Source organism: Hibiscus syriacus, unplaced genomic scaffold (genome assembly GCF_006381635.1).
Source record: "Hibiscus syriacus cultivar Baekdansim isolate YM2019G1 unplaced genomic scaffold, ASM638163v2 tig00110418_pilon, whole genome shotgun sequence".
NCBI lineage: Eukaryota > Viridiplantae > Streptophyta > Magnoliopsida > Malvales > Malvaceae > Hibiscus > Hibiscus syriacus.
The window spans coordinates 2,262,215-2,270,777 of record NW_024062730.1 but is presented as its reverse complement, the minus strand read 5'-3'; the positions used below and the strand labels follow the sequence as shown (position 1 = coordinate 2,270,777).

The window sequence follows — 8,563 nt, the reverse complement described above, 5'->3', positions numbered from 1 at the left end:
TTTGACATTAATATTAAAGATAGTTCGAACTCTCTATCTTTCTTTCGTACTCTTCTAAATTCATCTTCTCCAATTATATTTTCTCCAAAAATTATTAGTTACAGTTATCTATCTAATCAAAAGGAACAAACTTTCTACCATCATCGTAAAATCATATTTTACCATCAAGATTAATCCTTAACCATTATTTTTTTTAAGAATCAACAAACCAAATGAATTACATTTAATTGGAAAGTGTTCATGTGAAACCTTTAATATAGACCAAGTGCTTCTCATGCATGCATACGTGGGAACGATATACTAACTTTAGAATCAAAAGCATAAAAACAACATGATTGATTGAAAATTATGATTAATGCTGGTAGCCAAGACACATAAGACATATCAGATAACTCTTGAATGTCTGGAACACAATACAATCCCCGTCCTATTAAAATATTACCAGTAGCAATGAAGCTGATAAATTTTCTCCCTTAGAAAATAACCCAAACTTGTTTCAAATCCCCATGGAAGAGAAGAAAATTCATCTACTTCACCACTCGAGGTAACCCTTTTCTTTCCATCTTATTCCCGATCACGAGCGATACCCAATTCAGAAACACGAGCGCAAGTTAAAGTGTAGTCGAAACGGCCTAGTGACTCAGTGAGTGAGTTCATCTTCGGAGCCCGTGGTGCATTCCTTGTCGAGCCAAGGGTGAGGAGAATGGTTCTTTCCGAAGACCTGATGTGATCTTTCAAGGACCGTTTGTGTTTGAAATCGGAGCCACAGGTGCAGTACCAGCTTGCCGCAGTTCTTCTCGTGTGTTCTCCAATCGCCTTTGACGGCGAACTGTTTGCCGCATTTCCGACACGAAGGGCTTTGCGCCATGTTTCCTCTTGTAGTGAGTCTGAAGTGTCCGAAAGTCTTTCAGTGCCTGGCTCGTGGGTGGTTGATGTTGTTCTTGCAGCCTTGAGCACAGCAATAGCACGGCAGCCTCAGCATTGCGGCTGGTTGTGTTCCTTTAAGTGAATCTGGCCCTTTCCTGTATTCAGATCCATGCCCCCACATATGCATCTGTACCAACAATATTCAGTTTCCTTTACTTGTTTTTCCTCAAATAATTTCATACTCTTAACATTTTTAAAAAACCGTTTGACAGATTGAGTGACCTTAGTGATCTAAAAAATCTAAACAGATATTACCTTATAATCATTCTCGATCTTAAAAATAAATCATTCCATACCTAAAAAGTAAGTAATTAGAAAAAAAAAATTCGAATTTGATGTTAATTTAGATAGTGATGTTTTAGAATATAGTCATGATTACTGATAAAAAAAGGCAACACCAAGGAACATTCAGATGTGTCTTTTAATTAAAAGTTGAATAATTAAGTTATTAAAGAGTGGAAATTTTACTGAATAACAAGATCCAAAGATGTGAAATGGAGCTGCTCAGATTAAATCCCATGGCCCTCACACCTTTCCTTTTAGATTTTCCTAATCAATTTCAACTAATTGATTCCTACCACTTCATTATCTAAGGCACAGATCATTGTTAATTTAACGATGGAAAAGAAGTCATCAATTTAATTTCTTGCATGTTCCATGATTTGTTCATAAGATTAAAGAATTGGAAAGATAAAAATTTGACTGACCTGCATGTTATTGTACCTATTGAAAGTCTTGCTACATATGGAACAAGCAAACTGCATGGGCCAACGAGAATCTGTGCGGTGTTGGGATCCAAAACCTACTCTCTGTGTTGAAAGAACATCCATGGAAGCTTCTGCTTTTCTTGATGGCTTCTTCTTCTTCTTCTTCCTTCTCCTCCTTAAAAATCTTGTTTTTAATGACTGGATTACAGTTATCTCCATGATCTGTGCACAACTGTTAGTCAACCCAATGTGCAAAGAAACTTCAACTTTCTCCATCTTTTCTTCTTTAACTATATTCTCTTTCAATGATTTGTTCTCTGTCATCCTGCTTAAAAGGCAGGCATCGAACAGTTTCCTTCCCTTGCTGCTCATCATCTTGTATCAAGTAGCCATCGTGTTTATAAATGGAACGCGCTGATCATTTAAGACGACGACGACAACGATGAAGCAGGAGATGGCTTGAGCCATTCAATGAAAGTAGGAGCTTGGAATTCCTCAACATGGCAGCTCCTAAAACCCATCTTCATCTTATGTGGGGAAGGGCCTTTGGCCTTGAAAAATATAGCAGCTGGTTTGGTTTGTCTTTTAGGACAAATTACACTCCCTTTTCTTTTCTTTCTTTCCTGGCCCTTTTATCTTTGTCAACTTTTGTCATTTGTTTGATTTGGGGAGAGTATATAGTGAAATATGGAAAGCAGATTAGTGGTGGGGTTTAAGATAATGAAATGCATAAATAGAGAATCCAACAACAGTATTATCTACATGTAAACACACGCATATATGGTTAAAAGGTATTTTACAAGTCAATGAAGGATAAAGAATAAAATCTTACAACATAGTGATAGATCTAGAAATTAAAAAAATGGGAGTTTAAAATTTTAATATTCTAATTTCTAGAAAATTTGAGTACGTAAAATTCCTTATTTTTTTCTTTCCTCTTAATGTATTAAATTAAATTTAGTAATTTTTTTTCAAAATACGGGTATGTACTATGGGAGCTGCGTACATCCGCCACTATATAAATAATGTATAACATCTCAAGATCACATAATATCAATTCTATTGAGAGATTCATGATAAAGTGTCCCATTTTGCCACATATATAAAAATTAACTGATTCTATTCTCATATGTAATAGGATGAGGGGGAGGTAGAATAGTAGACTGCCCCTATCGCTAGGTTGAGAGCAGCTTCCGTGGAAGACCTCCGGCAGTCATAATTATGAATTGCCTACCGTGGAACTCGATCCCACGACCACAATGTTAAGAGCTTTGCGCTCTACCAACTGAGTTGACGGACAATTCTTATGAAATCGGTGTGATATACACCTAATGCATTTGCCATTACACCTAATTAGCCTTAATTATTGCAATGAAACTCCGCCCGTCCTACATTAGCCATTGTGCATACTCTATTTAGACAAGGCAACTCCCCAATTATGGAATAACAACCCTCATAGGTTTTTTAGTAGCCAAGCTTAAGCCTTTATCAATTCTTGTGTCATATTAATTTATTTTTTTGCCGACAAGATTTTGTGAGCGGATTTTCAGGGGATAAAACATGTTTTAACCCTTTCCTTTTCTAAATTTGTTGCATGCTTTTCCATCATCTTTTGCTCCACCTTGCCTTTTTCTTTTTTAACACTGTTTGATGCCCCCCCCCCAAGTCCCATGCTACACTCGTCTTTTAGATATTTAATATATATTGGTGAATGTGCTTACTCTTAATCTTATTTCAACAATTATATGATACTAAAGTTGATGAAGTTAAGAATAAACACAATGTGCTTACTCTTAATCTTTTGTTGTAAAAATATTAATAAAATATGTGCTGTCATGTTAAAACGTTAATAGAATAAGTTATGTTATCCATCATGATCAAAATATAGTAATTCAAAAGTTGAGTGATTAAATTTAAAATGTTTAAAGTTTAGTAACCAAAACAGGAGTAAGAAGAAAGTTGAGTGATGAACATTGTAGTTGACCCTATCATAAACTATTTAAATACCAGAGGGTTTGTTTTTCATCTGCCATTTCGAATTATTGAAGAGCCGGTCGAGCATTATATTCTCAAGGAATCATTGTATTCTGTTTCAGAGATTCTTGCAGGTTTGAGTGCTGCAATTATTCACTAAATAGCAAAGATGAAACCAAAAGTAAACTCATGGCAGGTGCTTAAAAGGAGAGCAAGTCAACAATCTCACTGCTCTTCTCTGTGTTAATCAATTCTTTGAAGAGAGGCAGCTGCCAATCAAAGGCAGAAAGAGAAGCAGATCCTTTTTACCAGGATTTTGAACGGTGAGTAAGCTACGTTTGCTAGATCTGACCTTTTTAATTCAAAAACAATGGCTAAATTGCTCTTTTTGCTTCTGGGAATGGTATTATCAGTAGAATAAGGATGGTTCACCGGAGGATCTGCCAATTGCTTCACTCAGAATCAAACTCAGTGAAGGCAGACGTATAGCTTACAGAGAGAGAGGTGTGCCCAAGGCCGAATCAAACTGCAGGATTATCATTGTTCATGGCTTTGGAAGCTCCAAAGACATGAATTTTCGAGTTCCCCAAGTACTCACTTTTAACCTTCTTCTCAAATCTTATACTGCCTTTTTTTCATTAATCCTATGATAATTAGGAACTGCTAAGAAATTTTATTCGCAATCCGTATGATATATGTTATCAGGATAGACGAGAGGGGTTATTGGGGCAATTCTTCTTGAAATTTTTAAATTTTTGTATCATTTAGAATTTTTTTGAGGCTCGGGTGAGTAATAGATATGGAGATTTATTAACACTTTTTCATATACTTGGAGGACCATACTCCCACATGCATGCATGAATTCGTGTCGAAAATGAATATGATAGGATTTTGATCTTTTTCTTATGAAACTTGTAAGACTTATCAAGTATTGATGTAACTGACCTGGAGTTGGAGATGTTACTTGTTTAGCATTACAAACAGACTTGATCACAGTCAATGATTGTTATGACATCTTTTGCCTGAAATTAACTTCAAGATTGGTCAAGTTTCCAGGAACTAATAGAAGAATTGGGAATATATTTTCTGCTATATGATCGAGCTGGCTATAGCGAAAGTGATCCGAATCCAAAGAGCTCGGTTAAAAGTGAATCATTCGACCTCCAAGAGCTTGCTGATCAGTTACAGATAGGACCAAAGTTTTATGTGATTTGAGTCTCAATGGGATCATACCCCATCTGGAGTTTCCTCAAATATATACCAGAAAGGCAAACTAAGGCTTTTGTTGTAACTTGTGCCATAAGCAATCTACTTGCCAATTGATTATCCCTGCAGGCTAGCAGGCGTGGCGATGGTGGTTCCGGTCATCAATTATCGATGGCCCTCCTTTCCCAAGAGCCTGACCAGAGAAGATGATAGGAGAAAAATTGTGAAGTTGTTGTAATGGATAGCAAAATATACCCCTCGCTGCTACTCTGGTCTGTTACTCGAAAATGGTTCCCTTTGTCATTGGTCGTGGAAGAAAAGCCGGTGTTCTTCAATAAAAGGGATATGGAAGCCCTGAAGAAAACAGATGGGTTCCCCATACTTACCAAGGTAAAGATTAAACATTCTACATCAGCCTATGTTTAAACTTGGGACGCCCGCTATCAAGTACTCATTATGTTGACGATTTATATTTGTACAAGCAAACGGGAAAGATTGCGAGAACAATCTGTTTTCGATACACTGTGCAGTGACTTTCTGGTCTGTTACGGTGATTGGGACTTCGATCCAATGGAGCTGACTAATCCATTCCCCGAAAACCAGAGCGGTGTTCATATCTGGCAGGGTAACGAAGACAAGATCGTCCCATTCGAACTCCAACGATGCATTTCGAGAAAGCTACCATGGATCCAACACCATGAAGTTCCCGATGGTGGACACCTACTCGTGCATTACAACGGGTTACGCGAGGCCATATTACGTGCGTTGCTGCTCGGAGAAGAACATAACCTGTATAGACCAAGTGCAGATAAAGTTATCGCCTAAATATCATCCACAATTTCTTTCATTCTTTCAATGTTGATTGTGACTGGGCAATTATGTGGTGTAAGATTTGTTAGAACAAATTAAATAGTCAAGTTTGTTATCAGGCTTGTTTAGTGTTTGTTAATAAGTATGTTAGTGGTTGTTAAGTGGGTTGTTAGAGGATGGACTATATAAGCCACGTTTGTGACGAGCTAAAATGAGCTTTTCACTCAAACCTTTGTAATTATGTTTCAATTGAATATTTCATTTAGTCCAAAATCCCTTTAGTCCTGATTACAAATCTCACCGCCGTCGATGACTTGTCGGCCACCAATGGTCCCTTTTTCACATGATTGATAAACATGAAAAGATTTCACAATTTGCATATGCATATCTAATACATACATACACTCGTACATATACATTTAAAGTGCAATAATCTTTGTCGAGATTCACCCACCAAAGTCAGGTATACGACATAAATCGGTCTGAATTAGTCAAGACAAAACCTTAAAACTTAAAGGACAAAAAAAATTGAAATAATATGAACACAAACATAAATATAAACACGAGAAAAAATCATAAAAATGTAACATCAACAACTTTTTTTAATAGTGTAACATCACCATTTTAGCTGGGAATAACATGTTCGCCTCATGAAATATGGTATTGAATAGATTGACAATTATATATATATATATATATATATATGAAGCATGGTACATAATTTTAAATTTTATGTTAAGAGATAGACATGATAAATACTTATATTATTGTATATTTATATATGCATAATGTAGACACCCATTTTTATTAAGGACTTCAAGGGTTTTATTTAGTATATATAATAATATATATAATAATTTCAAAAATATATAATATATATAGTTTTTGAAGATATATAGTATAGTTTTTGGAAACATATTTTTAAAAACATATAATATATAGTTTTTTAAAATGGTTTTTAAAAACATATATAATATAGTTTTTGAAAACATATAATATATAATTTTTAAAAAACAGTTTTTGAAAATATATATAATATAGTTTTTGAAAACATATTTTTGAAAACATATAATATAGTTTTTAAAAAGGTTTTTTTTGAAACATATAGTTTTTGAAAAAAATTATTTTGAATATATTATATATATATATATATATATAGTTTTTAAAATCGGTTTTTGAAAACGTATATAATATATATCTTTGAAAACATATTATGTTGTTTTTGAAATATAATATATATTATAGTTTTTAAATATCTACATATTATTATATATAATATTATTAGTATACATGAAAAGATTTCACAATTTGCATATGCATATCTAATACATACAAACACTCGAACATATATATTTAAAGTGCAATAATCTTTGCCGGGATTCACCTACCAAAATCATGTATACGACATAAGTCGGTCTGAATTAGTCAAGGTAAAAACTTAAAACCGAAAAGACAAAAAAATTGAAATAATATGAACAAAACATAAATATAAGCACGAGAAAAAATCATAAAAATGTAACATCGCCAACTTTTTTTTAATAGTGTAACATCACCATTTTTTAGCTAGGAATAACATGTTTCGCCTCATGAAATATGGTATTGAATAGATTGACAATTATATATATATATATATATATATATATATATATATGAAGCATGGTTCATAATTTTAAATTTTATGTTAAGAGATAAACATGGTAAATACTTCTATTATTGTATATTTATATATGCATAATGTAGACACCCATATTTGTCCAGGACTTCAAGGGTTTTATTTAGTATATATGATAATATATATAAAAATTTCAAAAATGTATAATATATATAGTTTTTGAAGATATATAATATAGTTTTTGGGAACATATTTTTAAAAATATATAATATATAGTTTTTAAAAAACATATAATATAGTTTTTAAAATGGGTTTTTGAAACATATATAGTTTTTGAAAACATATTATGTTGTTTTTGAAATATAATATATATTATATAGTTTTTTAATAAATACATATTATTTTATATATATTATTAGTATTTTACTTTCCTTTTTCTTATCTATTGTCATTTTTATTTTTTTATTTCATATTTTTTTAAGGTCCAAAGTACAAAATGGGTGATAAGACCCAATCTGCCTGACCCAACAGATTGGGATTCAAGGAAGTCCAAATCAAGTGGAGGCCTAATAGAGAGGTTTGCCTGATCCAGCAGACCAATCTGCTAAGCAATTGTATAATGGACGGGGCCCAAGAAACAAGCCCAAGCCACACTAGGGTTTCATCATTAAGTCCAGCGCCGCACAAATGAAGACTATTAGATCAAGATGAAGATCAAATGTAACACCCACAACCCGTACCCGACCAGCATACGAATTTGAGGTGTCACATTGACTTTTCAAAACATTTACTTGTACAAAATAGTGAATAATTTTAAACTTGTACTAAATACAACTAAATAATTACATAAAATACAATCATATGATTTTACAAAACCTATTAGATCATATCGAATTCAATCTTTATTTACATGCCAACCACAATCAATATTACAAAATACATACTATTCAATTCTTTTTTGATATGAACTTTGGAAAGGAGAAACTGATCTGTCTTGCTTAACTTTACTCATTCTTCTTCTCGGAACCTACGTGTGAAATAATCACACGCTAAGTCGTTGACTTAGTAAGGCATATAAAATATATAATAAAACCATAAAACATTTCATATAACAGAATGCATACATGCACATATACCATCATTATCAACATCATTACCATGATCTCTATCATTATCAATATCATGTAATACATTTCACTCAACAATACACACAGTATCACATATAAATATTGTAACATATTGCATATAACAAAGCATATACATCACATAGTGTATTTATTATTATCTCTTTATTAGCCCATGTACACATGTGATTCAGTAAACAATA

At 33.1% G+C, this 8,563-nt stretch overlaps 2 pseudogenes; one reads left to right on the top strand and one right to left on the bottom strand.

Annotated features, from left to right (window-relative positions):
- Positions 1 to 314: 314 nt before the first annotated feature.
- On the bottom strand, positions 315 to 2,232 carry LOC120124367 (annotated as a pseudogene).
- A 1,545-nt stretch (positions 2,233 to 3,777) lies between these two features.
- On the top strand, positions 3,778 to 5,802 carry LOC120124452 (annotated as a pseudogene).
- Positions 5,803 to 8,563: the final 2,761 nt, after the last annotated feature.